This window comes from Monodelphis domestica, chromosome 6, assembly GCF_027887165.1.
Source record: "Monodelphis domestica isolate mMonDom1 chromosome 6, mMonDom1.pri, whole genome shotgun sequence".
Taxonomy (NCBI): domain Eukaryota; kingdom Metazoa; phylum Chordata; class Mammalia; order Didelphimorphia; family Didelphidae; genus Monodelphis; species Monodelphis domestica.
Window position 1 is genome coordinate 33,422,342 of NC_077232.1, and position 24,147 is coordinate 33,446,488.

Here is a 24,147-nt window from a genome sequence, read left to right on the forward strand (position 1 = left end):
GTGTGTGTGTGTGTGTGTGTGTGTGTGTGTGTGTGTGTGTGTACATGCATAAAATTTTGGTCATAGAAATAATCTGTCTCAGGCATATCCATCTTAGAGATGATGCATAATAATGGTGAATTCATAATATTTTACTATTTCTCAAATGACAGTGTTTACTCTCTAAAATCATTTACTAGTACTTTTTGGAGCTTCTTAGTGGGGATATTTATGAATGAAAATTTATAAATAAATTAAATGTAACTCTAATGTAAATATGTATAAATATGAAAGCATATATCTCACTATGTGTCAATATAATTTGGATCTGATATAATTAGTAATGCTTTGACCAGACTGCCAAAGGGGTTCCCCTTGGCTGTTTATTCTGAAATTCAGACATATTGATGTCCTTGCTTTTCCTCATACATCATACTGCATCTTGCAACTTTGAACATTTTTACTGGCTTGCCCCCATGCCTAGAACTCTAGTCCTCTTTCCCAGCTTCTCTACTTTTCCTGGATTTGATCAATTCTCTGTTAAAGTTTCACATTTGAATATAAATTTTTCTCTAGCTGCCTTCCCTCTGAGATGTATCTTGTTTGTATGTACTTGGTGCCTGGCGCATAGTAGGTACTTAATGTGTTCATTGCTTAATTGACTAAAACAGAAAAAGATTAGCCTGAGAGGAGAAAACGAAATTCAACATCACTACCTTTGTCAAACAGGATCACATAACCGTCAATTCTGTGACTACTAACAGAATATCATTATTTCTTTAAGTTATATTTGCTTTCAGAAAAAAATCTGACTCCCCAATTCGTGATTGAAAAATTATTTTAAAATATGTTTCATGAAGAACTTGGGGCTCAAGATGTTCAGTTTCTTACTGGGCTAGGGGACTGAGTACAGAATATGAATTTTCTTTTCTTAATCAATAGTAACCTTTTGCTTGAGAGGTCCAGTGGCACAATAGATAATGGACTGGTAGTACAGTCAAGAAGCTTTGAGTTCCAGTTTTGCTTCTGACATACATTGCTCATGTAACTGAGATGTAGCTATTTCTCTTTTTTCCTTTCTTTCCTTTAAATATTTTATTTTATGTATTTTTGAATTAAGCTATTTAGTCAATTTAGAACATTTTTCCTTAGTTACAAGAATCATATTGTTTTCCTCCCTTTCCCCCACCCCTCCTGTAACTGACACACCATTCCACTGGGTATTACTTGTGTCCTTGATCAGAACCCATTTCCATGTTGTTGGTGTTTGCACTAGGATGTTCATTTAGAGTCTACAACCCCAGCCTCGACCCATGTATTCAAGCAGTTGTTTTTCTTCTGTGTTTCTACTCCCACAGTGTTTCCTCTGAATGTGGATAGTGTTCTTTCTCGTAGATCCCTCCAAGTTGTTCAGATCACTGCATTGCCACTAATGGAGAAGTCCATTACATTTGATTGTGCCACAGTGTATCCATCTCTGTGTACAATGTTCTCCTGGTTCTGCTCCTCTCAATCTGCATCAGTTCCTGGAGGTCATTCCAGTTCACATGGAATTCTCCCAATTCATTATTCCTTTTAGCACAATAGTATTCCATCACCAACAGATACCACAATTTATTCAGCCATTCCCCAATTGGAGGGCATCCCCTCATTTTCCATTTTTTTTTGCCACCACAAAGAGCACAGCTGTGAATATTCTTGTACAAGTCTTTTTCCTTATTATCTCTTTGGGGTACAAACCCAGCAGTGCTATGGCTGGATCAAAGGGCAGACAGTCTTTTAGCGCATCCTTTAATTATTTTAATAACAAATTTCCATATAAGTTTTATGATCAAAATTCTCTCTCCCTCTCTCTCTCTCTCTCTCTCTCTCTCTCTCTCTCTCTCTCTCTCTCTCTCTCTCTCTCTCTCTCTCTCTCTCTCTCTCTCTCTTCCCTCCCACCTCCCAGAGGTGGTAAATAATTCAACCTGGGTAATACATGTATTATCACATAAAACATGTTTCTGTATTATTCATTTTTGTAAGTGAATAATCTGATAAAACCAAAACCACCCAACATATACCCAAATAAATAAGTGAAAAAATCACATTTTCATCCTCATTCCTACTTCAAAAGTTTTTTTCTCTAAAAATGGAGAGCATTATTTTTCATAAGCCCCTCAGTATTGTCCTGGCTCAGGTATATTGTTGGGTTTAGTAGCAAAGTCTATCGCACTTGATTATCCTACAATATTGCTGTTACTGTATATAATGTTCTCCTGGTTCTGCTTATTTCATTCTGCATCAGTTCATGGAAGTCTTTCCAGTTCTTTTTGAAATCATCCTGTTCGTTATTCCTTGTAATACAATAGTATTCCATCACCATCATATACCACAATTTGTTCAGCCATTCCCCAATCGAGGGATATCCTTTTAGTTTCTAATTCATTGCCACCACAAAAAGAGCATCTCTAAATATTTTTGTACAAACAGGTCCTTTCCCATTTTTCTAGCCACTTTTCAATGCTCCCCAAACTAAAAGGCAAATGAAAGATAAGTTAAATAATTATAGTAGTTAGTGTGATGAAATTCCTGGTCTAGATCAGCAGACAAATCAGCTCTTTTCTGAAAGAGTCTTTATAGGAATTTAGGGGCGAGAAAAGCACTCAAGTCAATCTATTCAACAATGACTGTGTGTTGGGAAACTTTCTGCCTATCTCTAAGAATTATATCATAATAGCCTTTTGAGCAAATAGAAAATAACATCAAGTTTTAGTAATCATTTCACAGATCCGATTTGAGAATTTAAAACCATATAATTATAATCAATAAAGACAAACTACTATAGACAGAATACTGAACTTAAGAGTAAATAAAATACAAATGGAGATAAAACATTCTGCATGATCAGGAAGAGCTTAAAGGTTTTCCAAGAGATAAAACTGGAATATAGTTATCTATGTAGACAAAGAGAAGCAATAGGAAACATAACACTTTACATGTATCATCTCATTTGAACCTTACAATAACCCTGGGAAGAACACTCACTTATTATCCTCACTTTACAGATGAGGTAGTTGAGGCTGAGAGAGGTTCAGTGACTGCCCAGCTAGTAACTGTCTGGGGTAACTCAGACTGAGAAACTCAGCCTTATCTCCTACAAAATCTAACAGAAATGGAAAGTAATGATCACATTAGAGAGTTAAAAATGTTATGGGAGGTCTGAGGAATGAGGTCATTAACAAAGTAGCTTTCCTAAATAGGTAATATTTGAACTGAACTTTTAAAATTGGCATGAGTTCAATAGAGAGGGCATGGTGGCAGCACAGACATAGAAAACAGCCTGAGCAAAGGTCTGAAGATTTGAAAGCAGAGTCCATATTTCTGGGGGACAGAGTACTGCTTAGTTTGCCTACAATTTAAAGTATGTGAATGAGAATAGCATAAAACTCAGTCATATAGTGAGGCTGATGCCAGGTTGTGAAGAGCCATGAATGAAAGGCTGAAGACTTTCTTTGTTGTTAATAGTAAGCAAGTGAACAGTTTTGAGCAGAGGACTGATATGATCAGATCTATGAAAAAGTTGTGGGTAGCTAGGTGGTGAAGTGGACAGCTCCAGGGTTTGGAATCAGGAAGATTCATCTATATGAATTCAAATCTGCCCTCTGATACTTACTATCTGTGTGACTCTAGGCAAGTCATTTCCCCTGTTTGACTCTGTTTCCTCATATGTCAAATGATCTGGAGCAGGAAATGTAAAACCACTTCAATATCTTTGCAAAGAAAATCTCAAATGGGTTCATGAAGAATTGGACATAATTGAAAAATGACTGAACAACAATGAAAAGGACATTTTTGTATCTATCTGGAGGATGGATTAGGAGGCAGTAAGGGAAATAATGGAATCAAGAACACTTGTCTATTGCAATAATTCAGATGGAGAATAATAAGACACCCCATTAAAACAAAAGCAGAGGAAATTTATGGGAGGGGACATATAAGAAAGGGTTCAGTAAGAAAGGAGGTCTGGCATTATGTTTGCACATCTCAAAATTGAACAAAACAAGACAAGGCATGGAAACAAGCATTGGGTTTATTCTGTTCCAGGCACTGTACTAAGGACTGGGGATACAAGTACAAGCAAAAAGAAAGAGAGTCCCTGCCATCAAGGAGCTTAAACTCTAATGGAGATAGATAACATAGAAAAGGTAGTACTTGTGTGAGGAAATGCTGTCAAAGCCCTGAAAGTCAGAAGCAGAACTGAGAAAAGAATGAAATCAGACCCACTTGGGGTGGTTCTCAAAATGGAACAATGGGAGGAATTCATCAATGGAATAATCATGGTGGATGAATGTTCCACTATGAAAAGGCTCTAGGAGCTAAGGAATGTTCCAGAATTTTATGGTGGCTGTGGCATTGGGCATGATGGTACCATGTTCCTTGAGGCAATATTTACCTATGTTATATATGTGGGATTTAACAATGATATAACTAAGTTTCATGTTCTACATTATATACCCAATATTGTTAAAAGAAGCTTAACTTTTGATTTTTATCAACTTCCACGTCTCTTAAATTTACAAATTAACCTTGCATTAAAGGAGGGTCTTGTCCCCTATTTAATTAGGGAATGCATTTAGAAGATTGACTACCAATTAAAATCCAACATTTGCTTAATGTATATGACTTAATAATGCTAGAGGAACCTAATTTTTCACACTTCATGACTTGCCTGCCATTTGACTTTGCAATCTTAATACTGTAATTAATATATGTTACTATACTTAATTCTCTGTTTATTTGGGGGAAAAAAACTAGAGAGTGAAAGTGGCTTTGATTCTTCAGGGAATCAGAGAAGAAAAGTTGACATAGGGAAAGGATTCTCTGAAATTGGAGGATTTTCTTCATAATAAACCAAAATTTATCTCTATGTAATCTTTACCCACTGCTTTAGTTTTTGCTCTGTTTTCATGAAACATTACAAATTCAATCCCTCTCCCGTAAGACAATTCATCCCATGCTCAAACTGAACAATCAGGTTTCTATCATTTTTTTTATTCTGCAGATTAAATACTTCTATTTCCTCCAACATTGACCATATAATGAGGACCAAAGGCTCTTTACCCCTCCCCCCCGATGCTTTTTTCTGAACACTTTCCATTTTGTCAGTGTTCTTCTTAAACTATGATTCAGACACATCGAGAGATGGTTTGATTGTCCACATCATCCTTAAAAGAGCTAAACCATCATCCTGTATCCATTAAGGTTATGACTTTTTTCTTGTAGCTCAGAATTCCCCTCTTTCTCTTTTGGGAGCCATTACTATGTCTAGGGATGAAGTGGAAGTATACTGATACCCAGATGGATAGAGAATCCACTGAATCCCTGAAGTCTCTGCTATCTATCTTCTCAACAACAGGGTTTTACCACCAGCTCTAATAATTGTTTACATTTGTGATCAATTCTCATCCTCTTGATATGGAAATGAACAAACAATGCTATAAACTTCACTGCTAGAGTAGGTCTTAGAAAAGCAGGAAAGCTACAGCAGGTACAGCTTGATCTGGCTTTACAGGTTCAAGTCCCAGGCACTCTCGATTTTCAGGACTTCTATCTATGCTGTGTTAGTTGGCTATCACATCCAACCTAAAATCTTGACTCTGTAGTTTGCTCTATCTTTAACTTCTGTACTCACTGAAGATCACTCCCAGCACATGAAGCCAACAGAAGCAAACCAATCAGAATAAAAGCAAATATTCCCATGTCATCTTCTTGGGACCAGGGTAAAAGGTGGAGGAGACTGCCTCTCTTTCCTGTCCATTCATTTCATGCTGCCCACACTATGGAAAGACTGTGTGATCTTCACTCTGGGTGCAGCAGAAAAAGAGAGAAGCTTGTCCCAGTTTGGCACTTTTTAAAAGATGCAGCCTGCTCAGGCTCCACAAACATTTGAAGAAGGGTACCCCCATTTATAAGAGAGGATGGAGAAGGGTCCTTCCCTCCATGTTAGGTGATTAAGGCATGAATAGAGCAAACCCTTTAACAGAATGAAAAACAGGTTGTACAGGATAGAGATCTACCGTGTTATGCATAATTCTAATTTGCAATTCTACCCTGTTTTTGCAAATATCTATTCTATTTGATGTTTGTTCAATTCATAATGAAAATTTAAAATAAGTTTAAAAAACTAGGTCTTAGAAATCATCCTTAGCTATCATGTAAGGTAATCTCATTATCTGACAGCTAAGGGAACAGATATGTAGAGAAAGGAATTGACTTGCTCAAGATAATACACACTTACACTTCATTTTATAGTTAACGAAGTGAGCTGATTTTCCCCAACATCACTCAGGGAGTAAGGAAAAGAATTGGAATTTAAATCTAAGACTTTTGAAACCTAGTCCAGAACTCGTCACCACCTCTCTTAACATATAAGCCTTGCTATATCTATTGCCTTTATTTAATTTGAGTTCTTTACAATTTGCCTGGACCAGTGTTTTCTATCTTAGCATTTGTTTTAAACCCTTACCTTCTTTATTTAAAATTGATACTAAGTAATGGTTCCAAGACAGAAGAGAGGTAAAGACTTACAGAACTGGTATTAAGTGATTCGTCCAGAGTCAAAAAGGTAGAAAGTGGCAGACTAGATTTGAACCCACATCCTCTGACCTGGTGCTTTATACACTGAACCACCTAGCTGCCGCCCACTTAGATTTCCAGAACTTAGGTGCACAGAGATTTTCATCTTCAATCTATTTTCATTAATTTTGGTAATTTTTTACAAAATTTTATTTTGATTATTCTTAATGTTTTGATAACTATCTTTAAAAATATTTGAAATTTTTATTTTTTTCCAGGTTACATGTCTATAGAATTTTTAATTAACTTTCTGACATTTTGCTATGATCTTTTCCTTCTTCCTCCTCCTTCTCCTGCCTCAAGAAGGCAGAAACTATGATATAGGTTGTACATATATTATTACATAATACATATTTCCCCATTTATCATTTCGCAAAAGAAAAGTATTGCTTACACTAGAGAAAAATTCATGGAGGAAATCAAGGGAAGAATGGCATGTTAAAACCTGCATCCAGAGTCTCTCTGTTCCTTTAATGATGATGGATATTCTTTTTCTTCATGAGTCCCTTAAAACTATCTTGGATCCTTGCCTTGTTGATAATAGTTAATATATTCATAATTGATCATCATATATGAATATTATTACTGTGTAGTGTTCTCCTGTACAATACTCATTTCACTTTGCATCACTTTAAATATATCTTTTCCAGGTTTTTTTGTGATCATCTTGTTTGTCATTTCTTATAGCACAATAGTATTCCATTACAAACTCATAACAACTTGTTCAACCATTTCCTAATAGAAGAACATCTCTTCAGTTTTCAGTTCTTTGCCACCAGTAGAACTACTATAAGTATTTTAGAACATATGCTTTCTTTTCCTTTTTTCTTGATTACTTTAAGAAATAAACCTACTAGTTGCATTTGCCAAGTCAAAAGTTGTAGAGTTTTGTAACATTTTGAGTACAGTTCCAGATTGTTTTTTTTTTATTATTGAATCAGTTGACAGTCCACTAATAATGTTAGTGTATCCATTTTTTCACATTATTTTATAATGTCTCTATTTTCTTCATCCCCTTCAATATTTGTCCTTTTGTCCTTTTATTATTTTATCCAAAGAGGTGTGAGATGGCATCTCAGAGTTCTTTTGAATTGCATTTCACTAATTAGTAATGATTTAGAGCATTTTTTTCACAAAGTCATATGCAACTGATTTCTTCATCCAAAACTATTCATATATTTTAACCATTTATCATTTGAAGAATGGTTCAAATTCTTATACATTTGTCAAAATTCTCTATATATTTTAGGTATGAGACTTCTATATGAGAAACCCTCTATAAAATTTTCCTCCCATCTCATAGCTTTTCTTCTAATCTTGGCTACACTAATTTTATTTGTATATAACCTTTTTGATTCAATGTATAACTGTATCTTAGTGCTATTTATTTCCTTTTCTGAGCAGGTGTACAAAGACTTTACCTGACTGCTAAGGGGATCTGACATACACAGAGGTTATGAACTCCCATGAATTATTGGGTTCTTGCTTTTCTTCTCTGGTTCTAGAGACTGACAATCACTTTTAATGAACACTTTGCCTTACATTGATAATGGAATCAGATGGTGGCATCATGTATGATCCCATGTTTATGACAGCATATTGCTATGTTATCTGTTCTCCCAAATTGGGCTCCAGCTCTCTGAAGCTTTATAAACTCAGTTGTATGTGATTTCATATTCTTTTCACATTTAGATACCAAAATATTAAAACATTAGCTTTCAACTCAATTCAATAAAATCAAATTATATGAATGTTTAAATAGATACTTAGTATGGTGGAGATAAAAAGCTGAACATAACCTGACCCCAATTCAGAAGGAGAATGAATCCTAATGTGGGAGGAAGGATGAGAAGTATATATAATCTAGCCCCAATTTAAAAGAGTCCAGCTTTATTATATATTTGCTATTGTTTTAGTCATATCTGATTAACTCTTCATGATCCCATTTGGCATTTTCTTGGCAGATACTAGAGCGGTTTTCCATTTCCTTCTCCAGGTCACTTTCTAGGCTAGAAAAATTAGGCAAACAGGGATAAATGACTTGGCCAGGGTCATACAGCTAGTAAGTGTCTGAGGTCAGATCTGAATTCATGAGGGTGACTCTTCCTGATTCCAAGTCCAGTAATTTACCTACTGCCACTACCTAGTTGTCCATTTTTCACTCATCTTTTTTTATTCACTGTATTCTCTAATCAAATACTCCCTTTTGCTATTTCTCCTATATGACATTCTATCTTTCATCTTTTGTACTAGCTGTCCTCCATAGCTGAGAAACATTTCCATTACACCTTAGCCTCTTAGAATTCTAATTTCCTTCAAATACTCTCTTTTACAAGAAAACGTTTTTTTCCTGATTCTGACCCACCTCCCTGACATCAGATTCCTGTGTTCTACTTTTCCATGTCATCTTGAACTGATTTTGCCCATATCTATATAGGTACAAGTTACCTCCCCAATAGAGGATAAATTCCTTCAGATTGGTGACTGTATTTCTTTTGTCTTTATATCTTCTGGCTATCAGTCATTTTGAAGGCTCTAACTAAATGCTCATTCATTAGCTTTGTGAAATACAGAAATAATTATCATGTAGAATGGAAGATTGTAGATGTAGATGGAAAACATGCTATGAAAATAATGAGGAGACAAAGACAGACCACTTGTAGCTAAAGAAAGTAAGGACCGAGAAGACTTTATATTGAATATATGACAGGGGATGGACTTTTAAGATTGGGCAAGATTTCAAATAGTCTCTGCATCAGAAAAGGAAATGAAGAGGCCATTTTAATGTTTAGAAAACATTTTATCCAGTGTAATATAATGAGACAATTAATGCAAATAGTATTATAGCCATTTTGCTGAGGACAAAATTAAATTTCAGAGAAATTAAGGTATTGATATATAAATTCATCAATCTATATATGTGTTCATATATATAAAGATTGTATATATATATATATATATATATATATACAATAATATATATAATATGTGTGTGCGTCTATGGGCATGTGTAGCCTAAAAGCTAACAATGGGACTGGAACTCAGGTCTTCTGGAGTCAAATCAAGCATTCTCCTATACTATCTCTTTAGAAAATGAATAAGTTAATGAATGAATGGGTAAGAATTCATCATCATCATCATCATCATCATCATCATCCTATGTTCAAAGTCCTCCATAGGGAATGGCAGGTTGACCAGTAGGGCTTGGACATCAGTAGGTCAGTAGATGAAGGGATGGGGAGTTTCAGGTAAAATTGGAATGGTTGTTGAATTCAGATTATGGGCCTTGAGTGACAGAGCTGGAAAGCTATAGTCTATTTGGTAGGTAGTGGGAAATCAGGAAGAGATTTTTGAATAGAAGAATCAGGATGAGTTAGGAGTTCTGCCAGTGTGTGACAGCATGTAATAAAGATTCTGAATAATGGCCAATGATCATACCCATAAATATTACCTAAGCAGCACCTATGTTTAAGAGAGTACTGACAAAAGGAGGCCATCTGTGTCCCTGAAGACTTGTTTATCTTGCAATAGGCAGATGTAGAGGGAAATAGCCTAGGACATTGTGAAGAGCAATTGATTTGGGGGAAGAAGGTTGGGGTTCAAATTTGACCCTTGTTATTTGCTATATTTGTGACCCTGGATAAGTCCCTTAACACTCTGGACCTTAATTTTCTAATCTTCAAAATAAAACATTTGGATTAGATGATTTCTAAATCTCCTTCCTTTCTAGAACCATTATTTTATGATGCTTTCTTAAAGACTTCCTTGAGAGTAGTGATGCCAAATTTAATCTTATTATACTTTAAACTACCACAACATCATGTGTATGTGATACACTTATTAGAATAACATTTGCCTTTTGCTTATTCATTGAATTTTCTCACTAAAAAGCAATCACTTCAGGTAATGTAACTTGTCTAAAGTTCAGCTGCTTTTTAGATATCAGAACCTATATATGGCCTATTGTATGATTGAAAATCTGTTACCCTAAAAAAAGAACTACATATCCCAAGAGCCCACTGACTTCCTGTCATTATGTACTTCCTGTAGACAGAGGATAAAGGGTGTGGGCTTTGGAGGCTTCCTGTCTCTCTGATATAGAATCAGCATTGATGGTGCTGAGTGAGGTTGACTAAAAAAATAGCTAACCAGCCATAGTCACATGGTCTTTATTTTGTATCTTCTTTATTCCTTGATTTCTAATGATCATTAATAAATCTCTTAAAACATAATATTATTATTGAGATTTAATTTTAACTTTTACACTTTGAGTATACTACCTCCCCATTTGGGGTTTTCTTGGCCAAAATACTGGATTGGTTTGCCATTTCCTTCTCCAGCTCATTTTACAGGTAAGGAAACAGAGGGAAGTAGGGTTAAGTGACTTACCCATTGTCACCCAGCTAATACATTTCTGGAGTTTGATTTGAACCGTGTTGTACTTGGATCAAGGTCTGGTATTCCATCCATTAAGCCACTTAGCTGCCACAGCAACACCAAATATGACTAAAAATGACTGAACAAGAAGAACAAGAACAGAACAGAACTAGAAAAAATGCTTAAGGTAGGATTCAAATTAATGTCTCTTTGTCTGCAAATCTAGTACTTTCTGCCAGTCCATTCTACCAATTGACTGTCTCTGAGGACGTGTATTCATAACTTGTATGTGTGATCTTGAACACATAATTTTCCTTCTCTTTACTTTAGTGGCCTTACCCATGCAATACTGGTTAGAAGAGGTAATTTCTAAAGTCTTCCATAGCTCTACAGCCAATGTGGTATTTCAGCCCAAATCACACACAGAAACATACACACACACACACACACACACACACACACACACAATTTCCTCTGATGCTTTCATGTCACTTTGAGTTTTACACAGAGCTCCAGTGATAACCCATCTTCCTTGGCCTTAATTCAATAACCTTCAAAGATGAAGTACCATAGAGGGCAAGGTCATGGTGAAAGCAACAATTATTCCTTGGAGTGATTGATTTTACACTATCAAATCTAAATGATGCATGAGCTCTATATCTCACAGTCTCATTGGGATGGGCAGGTGGGACTTGAGTTCTCTTGGCCACATGGGAATGAAGTTATTTGGGCAGAATTAAGCACGTTGATGCTTTTCAAGTGTGAAGGGGGAAAATGATCTTGAATTTGGAGTCCACATAAGTGTTTTTGTTGGGAAACTAGGTAAAGAATAAGGCTAGAGGGATGGAGAGAAGAAAGGAGTAGAGGCACTGATGAGTAACAAGGGGCAAGGTGACAGTAATCTGGTAATCTTACGTAGGGTAAGTAGGTAGTTCCTTACCTGAGGTGGCTTGGGTTGCAAAATCTCATTAGTTTTTTCAGGTCTATTGATTGCAAAACAGTGGTCCCAGTTCATCAAAGACTATGCCTATGGAACATGCATTGGGTTATGGGAATTGTCAGATTTGTTTCACATTTCTCTTCTTTGTATACTTTATTTTCCAACAAAACCAAGCAAGTGACTTTAACCACTGTGGGCCTCATCTATTTTTTTCCCCATCTGTTACAAAGAGGAGATTAGACTGGGTGGCCTCTGAGATCTCTATCTTCACTCCCATTGTAACATCCCTCCAGACTTCTTCTCTAACTCCCATTAGCACCGAAAAGGTGGGGTCCCCAGAGAACAGTGGCTGGTTCCTATTTCAAGATTCTGAGATATGGGGAGGTGTATAATACTGTTGATTATGAGTTCTTATTTGGTATATTCCCCTATAATTACCAGCTATTGTTGTTCTGACTCCTTAGGGCACCCTTTGGGGTTCTTTTGGCAGAAATACTGGAGTGGTTTGCTATCTCTTTCTCTAATTCATTTAACAGATGAGAAATGGAGACAAACAGGGTCAAGTATCTTGCTCATGGTCACACAGTTAGTGTCTGAGGCCAAATTTGAACTCAGGAAGATGTGTTTTCCTGACTTCAGGCCAGACAGTCTAGCCACTGAGCCAACTAACTGTCCAATTACCAGATAGGCAGACTTAAATATAGGTAAATTTTAGAAAGGGACATTTTTTAGTTTGCTATAGTAAGGCTAGTTGGTACAAAAATATCCTGCCAAAAAGTCTGGAATACAATTCCTCAAAAGTATCTATCATCAAAAGGAAAATGAATTCATGCTTTAAGAGGTAATAAGACAGGAGGGACTTTTGAGAAAGAACACTATCCACTTTCACAGAAAGAACTGTGGGAATATAAACACAGAAGAAAAACAATGGCTTGATCACATGGTTTGATGGAGATATGATCAGGGATTTAGACCCTAAGTGATCACCCTAGTGCAAATATCAATAATATGTAAATAGGTCTTGATCAATGACACATGTAAAACCCAGTGGAATTGCACATCAGCTATAGGAGGGGATGGGAGGGGAGAGAAAGAACATGAATCTTGTAACCATAGAAACATATTCTAAATTAATTAAATAAAATTTTCGAAATTAAACTAAAATCTTACCCCCCCAAAAAAAGGTAATAAGAGAGGTTCAGGGATCAATTGTTGGTTGGATGGAATTTCTTTTCTCCATCCTTTGGAGCCTTGATCAAGTTTGACCAAGTTGTGTAGAGCTCTTTGCTGAGTCCTTAAGGTCAGTGACTTAGTAGAGACCTGAAGCTGCCTTTGTCCTTCCAAATAACATGGGATTTCTTAAATAACCCAGGGATTAGTGTGAACTAGTGATTTTGTAATTCTCTGACATTTAAAGTGTACTTATATGAGAAAGATCTATTCTATGACTCTTGTACTTTATGATTCCAAGACTTTTTTATTATATTCTTCAAAAAATTATAGTATTTAGATTGTAGAAGGACTTATCTTTGAATTTAGCTCTTCTGCTTCCAATTCCAAGACTTTTGTATGGTCCTAGCTGTCCCATTTCCTTTTGATTCTTGGTGTCTTTGCTATCAGAAGTCAAACATCAAAAAGTAAAAATTATAGTATGAGAAAATGAACTGAGAAACCATGCAATCAAAGGCCAGGAGGGCCATTCCCCTACTTTCTTCTGGTAAACCTTTCTTCATCATTCTTACCTGATATTTTTCATCTTTCAAGATTCAGTTCAGAAATAACCTGTCAGTCAATTGGCACTCATTGGTTAAGGGTTTACTGTGTGTTGGGCACTGTTAAGTGATGGGATTGCAAATATAGGTAGGACATCCTTGCCCTAAAGGAGTGTATATTCCAAAAGGAAGCTGAAGGTAGGGTATATCCAGTCTGGGATAACTATGGAATGATCAGGCTCCTTCAGCCTAGACTGGGAAATACATGTTTCTGAGGTCGTCAAATATTCCACAATTGGTGATACTCCATGCCATTCTCTGTTCTTAGGGATTGAGTTTATTTTCTTCCAGCCTACAACTATGTCCTGTTTGTTTGGCACTTAAGTCTCTTCACTGCCTGGCTTCTTCTCATTGTCTTCATACTCTTCTGATATTCTAATCCTCTCCACAGACTCAACAGTCCAGCTCTACTGGTTTATTCATTGATCTTCAAACATGATATTCTTCCCATCTCTATACCATCATACTGTTGCTTCCCCAAACCCCAAATGCTCTGCTTCCTCACTACTGCTACTAAGAATCCCTGGAATTCTTCAAAACACAAGTCAAATGCAACATGATCTTTATTTTCTAGCTACTTTCTTTTTGTATTTCTATTTGTATTTCTATTCATCTACATGTCTGTTATTCATATGTTATCTTCTTCATTAGCATATGAGTTCCTTGAGGATAGATGACCATTTTTGCCTTTCTTTGAATACCCAGTGTTTACCAAGTTTGTGACAATGTGGATAGACAATTGAACCTGGAGTCAGGCAGATCTGAATTCAAATGTGATTTCATACACATACTAGCTGTGTGACCCTGAGCAAGTCATTTAACTTCCATCTGAGTTTCCTTACCTATAAAATGGAAATAATCTTAGTGTCTCCATGGATTATGATAAAATGAGCTAAGATTTGTAAAGCTCTTTTCAAACTTTAAATATAAATTCTAGCTATTATTATAATAGTTAATATTATCCACTAGTAGGCATTATTATTATTATTATTATTTATTACTGTAGCTTAGTACATTCTTGTTGACCAGTAAACCATCATTTCTTCAGAAAGAAGAATCTAAGTTTAAGGATTAGTTAAATAATGGTAGTTATGGGCACTGTGTGAAAAATACTCCATATTTCATTCAGTTTATAAGGAAAGAATATGAGGATCACTGATTTTTCCTTCCTAATTTCTCTGCAGCTTTGTGTCCTCAGTAATAGGATGTTCAGAGACTGATGGAAGCTGACTGGTAGGTCAGAGTTATATATATAGACTAAGTAAAGGGCAGCCTGTTTGATATAATGTCACAGAATATCACAGCTGGAAGGGACCTTAGCAACCATTAATCCAACTCTCTGAAGAAAGAACATTCTTTACAACATCCCCTACATGAAATGGCCCAGCATTCTCTTGAACACGTCTGGTGATGAGGGTCCCACTATCATCTGGGGGTACAATCGACTTTTGCATAGTTCCAATTATTAGAAACTTTTCCCTTAGTCAATCTGTTAAAAAGCATTTATGAAACATGTTAAAAGTGCCAAGTGTTGTGGGAAGGGCTAGAATTTAAAGAAATGCAAAAACTGGTATCTTTTCTCCAGGAGTTCACATTCTGTTGGAATAGATAACATTCAAAAACTATGTATTGTAAAAGCAAGATATAAACAGTGTGAGTAGGATGTATCTCAGGGTGAAGACCCTAACAATTAAGGGTATTGGGGAGGAAAGACTTCCATTGGAAGGAAATATTTGGATTGGGTGTTGGAGGAAGCCAGTGAGGATCAGAGGAGGAAATGTGGAGGGAGAGCATGCCAAGCTTGGAGTGAGCCAGGACAAAGACATAAAAATGGGAAATATAGCATCAAACTAATCACCTTAGCTGGATCACAGAGTGCATAGAAGTAGGACAAAGTGTATGCGGACTGGAAAGGAAAGAGGGGCCATGTTGGGAAGGCATTTAAGTGCCAAAGGAGTTCATATTTGATCCTAGAAGTTATAGAGTCACTGTAATTTATTGAGTAAGGGGATACAAATTGGTTTGGCAGGTAATGGAAGACAGACTGGAGGAGAGATTTGAAGCAGGCAGACCGACTAGTAGGCTATTGAAATCGTTCATGTAAGAAGCAATGATGGCCTTTTCAAGGGCAGTGACTATGAGTAGAGAAGGAAGGGTACACCTAGGAAAGATATTGGTAGAAAATTTTTTGATGACAGATAGGGCATGTGGGATAAGTTCAAGTAAAGAGTTGATAATATCACTGAGGTTTCCATTCTCAGTGACTGCAAGTTGCTTTTAACAATGATAAGAAAGCTGAGAAGAAAGTAAGCTCTTAAATAAATGATGCAGAATTCTTCGTTGGGTATGCTGAGTTTGAGATGCCTATAGTACCTCAAGTTTAAGATGTCTCAGAGGCTGCTGGTAATGTGAGAATGGAGCCCAGGAGAGAAGCTAGATCTTGATATATGGAACTGTGAATCACTTTCATGTAATTGAAGCCATGGGAGTAGAAGATATTACAAGCAAGGTGGTAGAGGGGGAGAAGAAAATAATAAGGCTCAGGTCAGATTTGGGGGGGGGCACCTACATTTAATGAGTGAGACCTGGGTAAATATCCAACAAAGAGGTCTATTATGGAGCAGTGAGTCAGATGAGAAAAAAGAGAGAACAGTGTCAGAAGAAACAATCTAATAAACACAGGTTATCAAGTAGCAGATGGCGTGTTCAACAATGTTTGATGACCTTGATAAGGTCAAGACCGATGAAGACTTAGAAAGAGCATTAGATTTGGCAATTGGAAAGTGACTGATTGCTTTGGGGAGAGCAGTCATATATGAATGCTGAAGTTGAAAACCAGGTTGTAGATGATTTAAAAGTGAAGGAAAGGAAAGAAGGTAGAGGCACCAAGTGTAGCTTTTTAAAAAATTCCTTACCTTCTGTTTTGGGATCAATACTTACATATTGATTACAAGGTAGAAGAGTGGCAAGGGCTAGGTAACTGGGGTTAAATATATTGTCTAGGGTCATACAGTTAGGAAGTGTCTAAGGCTATATTTCAATTCAGGACTTTCTAACTCCAGTGGTATTCTTTCCACTGTGCTACCTGGATGCCTCTCTGTAGACTTTTTTAAAAATAGAGAATTGAGCTGAGAAGGGAAGTAGATATAGAAATCATAATTAGCAGGGATATTTCCATCAAGTGAAAGGCTTCAAAGGATGGGGGAGACATAGGCATGTTTGTAGGCAGCATCAAATGAGTCAGTAGGTGGGGAGAGAGTAAAGAGAATGGAGTGGTATCAATGTACTAGGGAGGATAGGAAGGGAAGTATAACAAGGATAAGAGGTTGGTGTAACCTCAGGATAACACATTTCAAGGTAATTGCTTTCTCCTTTTACACTGGTCTCCTAACCACTATCATTGAGTTTTCTTTGAGAAATTCAGAAGTGGGAGATACTTTCAAATTCAGAAGTGGGAGATACTTTCAAGTCTACCTTGTCCAACTACCTTATTTTACAGAAGAGCTAACAACTTTGGGGAGAAACATTAAATGACTTTTCCATTGTCACACAGTTGATAAGTGAGAGAGATAGGATGGAAATTTCCTGATTGTGTACTTGATTTTCTTCTCTTCCTACATACCCAGTTATTTCATAGTGGGAATTAGAGCTTCTCTTATATATGTAAACACATCTTGTATTTTTCTTCAAGTGTCATCACTGCTATTTGGACACTAGGCAGTTCAGTGGATAGAACACTGGGTCCAGTAGCCTGGAAGATCTCAGGAATTCATTCAGTCTCTGCCTGCCTCAGTTTTCTCAATTGTGAATGGGGATAATAATAGGTCCTACTTCCCAGGGTTGTTGGGAGGATCAAATGAGATAAAGTTTGCAAAGCTCATAGCATTCTGCTGGGTGCATGATGAACTTTTAATAAATGGTTATTGCTTCCTTCCTTCTCTCCCTTTCCATGTTGATGTCTGATTCGTTTCTTAAAATTGAAATTCCCAAACTGTTAGAAAATGATGGGACAATGATCTTTTATGTCTTTATGTTGATGAATTTAGAGGGTCTTCTCTTGGGGAAACTGGAACCTGACAGTGTGTCAGAGAAGAAAAATCTTGATAAACTTGTTATTTTGACTCAGAGTATTTTCCTAATATTGTGTGCTTTAGACTGACGAATACCAGATTGGAAGTTAAAGTCTTTGGGTTCTTGGTCTGCCATTTACTATCTGTCTAAAGCTGGGAGGCCCAGTCTCTCTTCTGGGCCTTGGGAAACTCAAGCTAGTGTCTATATGGTATTTAAAGTTTAGCCTAAAATTTTAGAAATATCACCATATTTTATCCTCATGGAAACTTTGGGAGATAGGTACTATTATATTATGAACAATCATTTTTTAATTTGCTTTTTCTTTCACCAATCCCATCCCTATCTCCATCCCCATAACAACACCATGCCAAATGGCTTTCAGTTTCAATAGCATTGGATATTAGGCTGCCTGGAGGCAATGAAGCTTCTCTCCATCACTCTTATACAGAGTTAAATCTCTGGTGTTCTGCTCTACATCATTCTAGTGTGTCCTGCCCGGAGCAAGGCACTCTAGTTGATTTTGCCTTCTGTCCTAGAATATAGTTGGTTGCATTGTCTGAGCCCATGGGACAATGGCGCTTCATTGGAAAATCTTGTTCATCTGAGATGCAAAAGGTACAACATCAGCCTGATTTTGTGAACCAAGCTAAAGTGGTTCAGGTGGGTGCTGAATAGTGAAACTAGGCTTCCACATTAGTGTCTGAGACACAACCATTCTGATCTTCTCACTACATTTCAGTGTAAATCAAAAGAGGAAATCCCCTGGGCATTAACACTGCCTCTCCCAATCCCTCTCCTCTCACCTTATTCTACACCAGATTTCATAACCACTTTCAACATGAAGACTGTTCCTTGTTGTTAAAGTAACTCCTCCCCTACCTGACAGTAATCTCATTACTCATAATTTTTGGTTGATAAAAAGCATACTGATCAAAACCTGCTATGAAGTTAGTGATATAATTTAATAAAAATGGTGATGATGTGATGTTAGTAATGATAATGATGATCATAATGGGAGCACTTATATACTTTTTTCAGGTTAGCAAAACTTTTGTCATGTGGTATCTGGTTTGATATTATCACCCTCATATTAAAGATAAGGAAAGTGAGACCCAGAAACATTGAATGACTAGTCCAGGGTCATATAGCTAGTAAATGACTAAAGTAAGAATCAAACTCAAGTCTTCCTAATTACAAGTCCAACACTTTGTATACTAACTATTTCACTTGTGTTGACTATAAAATGGATGGATGAGTGGATAGATAGAAAAGCATTTATTAAGTGAATACCATGTGTCATGAATTATATCAAGAATTACAGATAAAATATAAGAAATAAGCAGTTCTCACCCTTAAAAAAACTTTCATTCCGAATACTATGGACATAGGATTTGAGTGATAATATAGGTATAACCCAATGAAATTGCTCGTCAACTCTGGGAGGGGGGCAGGGAAAAGGGAGGGAGACAATTATGTAACCATGGAAAAAATTAAAAATTAAATTAAAAATACCCCCCATACAAAAAAGTTTTTATTCTAATGGAGGAAGAAAGCATATAAAGGAGAGTAGGAATAATGGTATAATGTTAGTTGAGAAGCTAAGTGGAATAAGACTAGCTTAGATATGTTATGAAAGTTGCAGTTCATTCATCTTTCCAACCCTCCTTCCCCCCCCCCAAAAAAAATAAAGTTTTGCTTATCAGAAACAAAGTAACTGGGACAAAGTTTTAGTTTCTATTATGGAAGAGGTAAAGATAATACAAGATATATTATTTATTATCATTAAAGGAGGTGTTCCTGACATTAATGGAAACAATGCTGAATTTCAAGTTCCAGAATCTGCATTCAAATCCCAGATCGATCACATTATCTTTGTAATCTTGGGTAAGTAAGTTTACTTTCATGGGTTTTTGTTTCCTCATCTGCAAAAAGGAAGCACTGGACTCCATGATTTCTGAGATTCTTCCTAGGTCTAAATCTCTGTTCCTTAAGGAGGAGGAGATACATTTCTCTTTGCTTGCAGTCTCTCAAGGTGCCTAGTCCTAGTTCAGAACCACTGTCTGGAGTTATGAAGTAGACACACCAAGGAGGCTATTGCAATAGCCTAAGGGTGAAGAGTTAAAAACCTGTGTTTATGTGGTGGCAGTGCTAGAGGAGAGCAGGGACTACAAAGGAAACATTATGAAAGAAGTGGTAGAAGTGGGAGGACTTGGCAACAGATTGGCTATGGTAGATGGAAATGAGGAGCTGAGGATAACAGTTAAATTATGGTCTTGTGTGACTGGGAAGATTACCCCTAATGGTATCTATCTCTCTCTTTTCTCTGTCTCTGTCTCTGTCTCTCTCTCTCTCTCCCTCTGTCTCTTTCTCTGTCTCCATCTCCCTGTCTCCGTCTCTCTCTCTCTCTCTCTCTCTCTCTCTCTCTCTCTGTCTGTCTCTCTCTGTCTCTGTCTCTCTCTCTGTCTTCCTCTTTGTTTCTGTCTCTGTGTTTTCTCTCTGTCTCTCTCTCTATCTCTCTCTTTCTCTGTCTTTTTCTCTGTCTCTGCCTTTCTCTGTCCCTCTGTCTCCCCCCCCCCTTTGTAATGTCAGGGTGAGAATATCTTCTCCCTCCCAGGATTGTTGAAAGGATCAAATCAGAAAACCTGTGGAAAATGCTTTGCTAACATGAAAATGGCATATAAGTGCTAGTTGTTATAACCATCATCATTATGATATCAATATAGATGTACATACTTGGATATATACATATCTGTGAATTTGTATTTTGTTGTTACAGTTTCTCATGGAGAAATGATTCATCATCTGGAGTGGACAACCATTTGATTTTTAGAAACCTAGTTTAGTTTCTGCTTCCTTCATCCATTTTGAGGGTAATGCTTTAGTGATTTTTTGGAAATATCACTATCATTTCTCAATCTCCATCCCCCAACCTTCTCTTATAACAAAGAAGAATGATTCAAGAATATGAACTTATACAATTATTCCACCTGGTACCATATAAAACATTTTGCCTTCACTGTACATTATCTTGCTATCAAGAGGCCAGAAGTTTGTATTATCATATTAGCCTTCTGGAGCTAAGATTGTTCTCTGGATTTAATGTGAAATGTGGTGTCTCCATTTTGTTTTCACTAAAATTATTATGGTCACTGTGAATATTGTTCTCCTGGTTCTGTTTTCATTGTTCTGAATGACTTCATTTGAATCTCTCATGTTTCTCTGAATTTCTTAATTCATTATTTTTTATAGTACAACAAAATTCCCTTACTTATTATATTCACATGCTGTAATCTGCTCAGCCATTCTCCAACTAATGGGCAACCACTTTGCTTCCCTTTTTACTAACAGAAAATAAGTATGACCTGTATTCTTCATCATATATCAAAGATCCTAATTTCCTTCAAGTCTCAATCTTTTATGAGGCCTTTCTTGATTTCCACGAGCTAATTGTGCCTTTTATGAACTCAAATTACTTTATATTTATCTTGTGCATATATGTATATATATGTTTGTATTTATAGACATATACAAATACAATTTTATAAAGAAACACCATACACACATATACACTTCTGTTTACATATATATCACATATATAAAGGAATGTATAGATACTATGGCTATTATACACAAATACATAATAAGGAGATTGTGAAGTAAAAGGGCAAGAAGAGTTTTATGCCATTTTTTTCCCACAAAGAAGTGTGGTTGCAATATTTAACTTCTCTCCTATGCCATCTTTACCTTCCTTCTGCTCTCTATCTGTCTAATAAGTACTTTCCTTACACACATGTTGTCCTTACCATTAGACTGTAAGCAAACTCCTTGAAGGTAGAAACTCTTTTTGCTTTTTCATCCATAACATTTAGTACAGTGCCTGACCCAGAGAAAATGCTTCTTGATAGATTGCTGTTATCCTTTTATCACTATGTTGCCAGTGAATGAAATGAGAGATGAATTGGTCCTCACCCTTATTAACAGATTTATAGTCACTGAGGGGTGTTCCTTTCCTCTTCTCTATTAAGATATTATATCTTCAGAAAGGGGCTAATAGGTCTTCCTGGTGGTATTTGATTGGCTTATTCTGGCCTCAGGCCTGGTCTAACTAAAAGAACTTTTAGATCAAGGTGACTAGATAACAGAATTTAAAAGCATGAATTTTATTTGAGCCATTGAAATTTCTCCTTGGAAGATGCTCAAATGAATAGGAGGCAATTCACATTTCTCCCTACCCCCCAAAAAAACCCCACAATTTTAATCATTTTCCCATTGTGGAAATATTTTCTCCAATAGCACCCCATCTTCTGGAGCACTTCCAAACATCAGTCTGAGGGGGGTCACCTTTTTTCTTGTTATTTCAGTAATACTCACCCAACCTCCTAGCTCTCTCATAATGTGTGTATATCTATAGAGACAATACTGTTGTCTGAAACATGATGGGCTTTCCAATGAAAGAGGAAATTAAAAAAGCAAAAGGTGATGGAAATCAAGTGATTAGATCTTCTGTGAGCCTCTGCCCTGGCCTGCTTGATAATATGGAGAGACTTTTTAGCAGCTATCCAATAAATATTGGTATCTGTCTCTGGAAATCGTTTTTCATCATTTCTGAAGCAGGCATGTCCAAGACTTGACTTTTAAGTGGATTTAGGACTAGTTAAGAAAATTAATTCAATCGATCTGGATGTGTTACAGTTAACTATCATGGCTTGAGCTGTAGTAAAGGGAATTTATCATCACTGTCAAATGGATTTTGCTTCAGCCATTCAATCATTCTGGCAGTTTCTTAGTTCTCTCCATCCCTCCCTTACCCACTTCCTCTCCCTCTCCCTTTGCCTCTCTAGTGCTACATACTTGACATTGAGTACCTTTAACTCCCAGTTAGGTCCTTGTGTTTGGGGATGAGCCTACAAATGGATTATGTGCCAGTTGACTTGTGCATTCAAACAAGTGTCAACATTCTACAATTGGAATGCATAGGGAATGGAGACAAAATAATCCAACCTGCAAAACCTATACTTAGTGGATTTCCATTTATGTTGTCCCTTGGCCTCAGGAAAAATCTTTCTTTGAGAAGTATTACTGCCTTTTTCCTCCTTGATAAATGTTGTTGACTCAACCCTTGGATACAGCTCAGGCTCCAGTTTTCTTTGCCTATCACCCCTCCAGGGAATTAGAATGTTATCAGTCACTCAGTGCCTGACAGCAGTTTATTTCTCTGCTCCTTCTTCTGACTTTTAGACTTGAATTAAAGTATTAAATATAAGATACTCCTCTTGTTTCTATCTCATATTTTATAGCTAACCCCCTCCCACCCCACTTTCTTTCCCTCATTTAAACCATTGCTACAGCTGTTGAGAATCACGAAAATGTCTAAGCCAGGAATTTGTGGGCTAGAATTCTGGTGGGAATAAAACATATCTTCCTTGATTTCTCTTGATTCCCATCACAATTCAATATCTTGGTTACCCTCCTGCTCCTCCAACAGTGCCTCTCTTATTGGTTCCCTTTGTATCAATATCTATTTTAACTTGGATCATTCTCCAAATTTTATTTATCAGACAGTCTATGCTCTCTGATAAGGAAATGATTTATTCTTGCTCTATACCTTAGTTTCCTACTCTTTAATTACTTTCCTTTGGAACCATATGTATTTTATTTTGTAAATTTTAAAATGTTTTTCTGAGAGGGGGTCCATAGGCTTCATAAGACTCTTAATAGGGTCCATGACATGAAAATATGGGTAAGAACACTTTCTTTAAAGACTGAAGGCAGCTATGAGAATTGTCTATTTAAAAGCAACCTGGAAAAACAGTGATGTTCGCAGGGTCATCAGATGATGCCTCAGTGGTAGAGGCATATCAGGACAAGCATTTTATCATTACATTTAGTTTATAATTGTATTTTTGCTCTTCAGGACATTGGGGATGGCAGTTTATTTCCCCCTCCTTGAAAGTAATATCAATGGAAATAATGTATAACAATTTGTCTTATTCTTTTTAGCAATAAACAAAGTATATCATATTTTAGCATGATGCAATCTTTGAAATAATTTACTCCTAATTATCACCAATTGATGAAAAACAAGCACTTACTTGGCTTCTTCCATTTGCCACACAGAAGAAATTAGGGTTATTCAGAAGCAGCTAGTTATCACAGTGGATGGAATACTGTATCAGAATCAGAAGGAAGGCACTGTCTCAGATACTTATTAGCTCTTATTAGTAATCCTAAGCAAGTCACTTAACCTTTGTTTGCCTCAGTTTCTTCATCTGTAAAACAGATAAGAAGAGCACCTACATCAAAGAATTGTTAGAGATAAAAATTTCATAACACATAAAATGCTTAACAAAATTTAAGTTTCTTTATCTGTTAGTTATCCAATTAGTTGAT

At 36.5% G+C, this 24,147-nt stretch overlaps 1 long non-coding RNA gene across 2 annotated transcripts in view; it reads right to left on the reverse strand.

The window, feature by feature from the left end:
- LOC103097268 (uncharacterized) overlaps positions 1-22,713 on the reverse strand; it is a 63,793-nt gene extending 41,080 nt beyond the window's left edge. For both annotated transcript variants that reach the window (XR_008912747.1, XR_469495.2), the window contains exons 1-4: positions 22,623-22,713; positions 21,561-21,683; positions 11,915-13,527; positions 10,987-11,113 (exon numbers count right to left, since the gene is read on the reverse strand). This is a non-coding gene — a long non-coding RNA (uncharacterized LOC103097268). The remainder of the gene's footprint in view (positions 1-10,986; positions 11,114-11,914; positions 13,528-21,560; positions 21,684-22,622) is intronic.
- Positions 22,714-24,147: the final 1,434 nt, after the last annotated feature.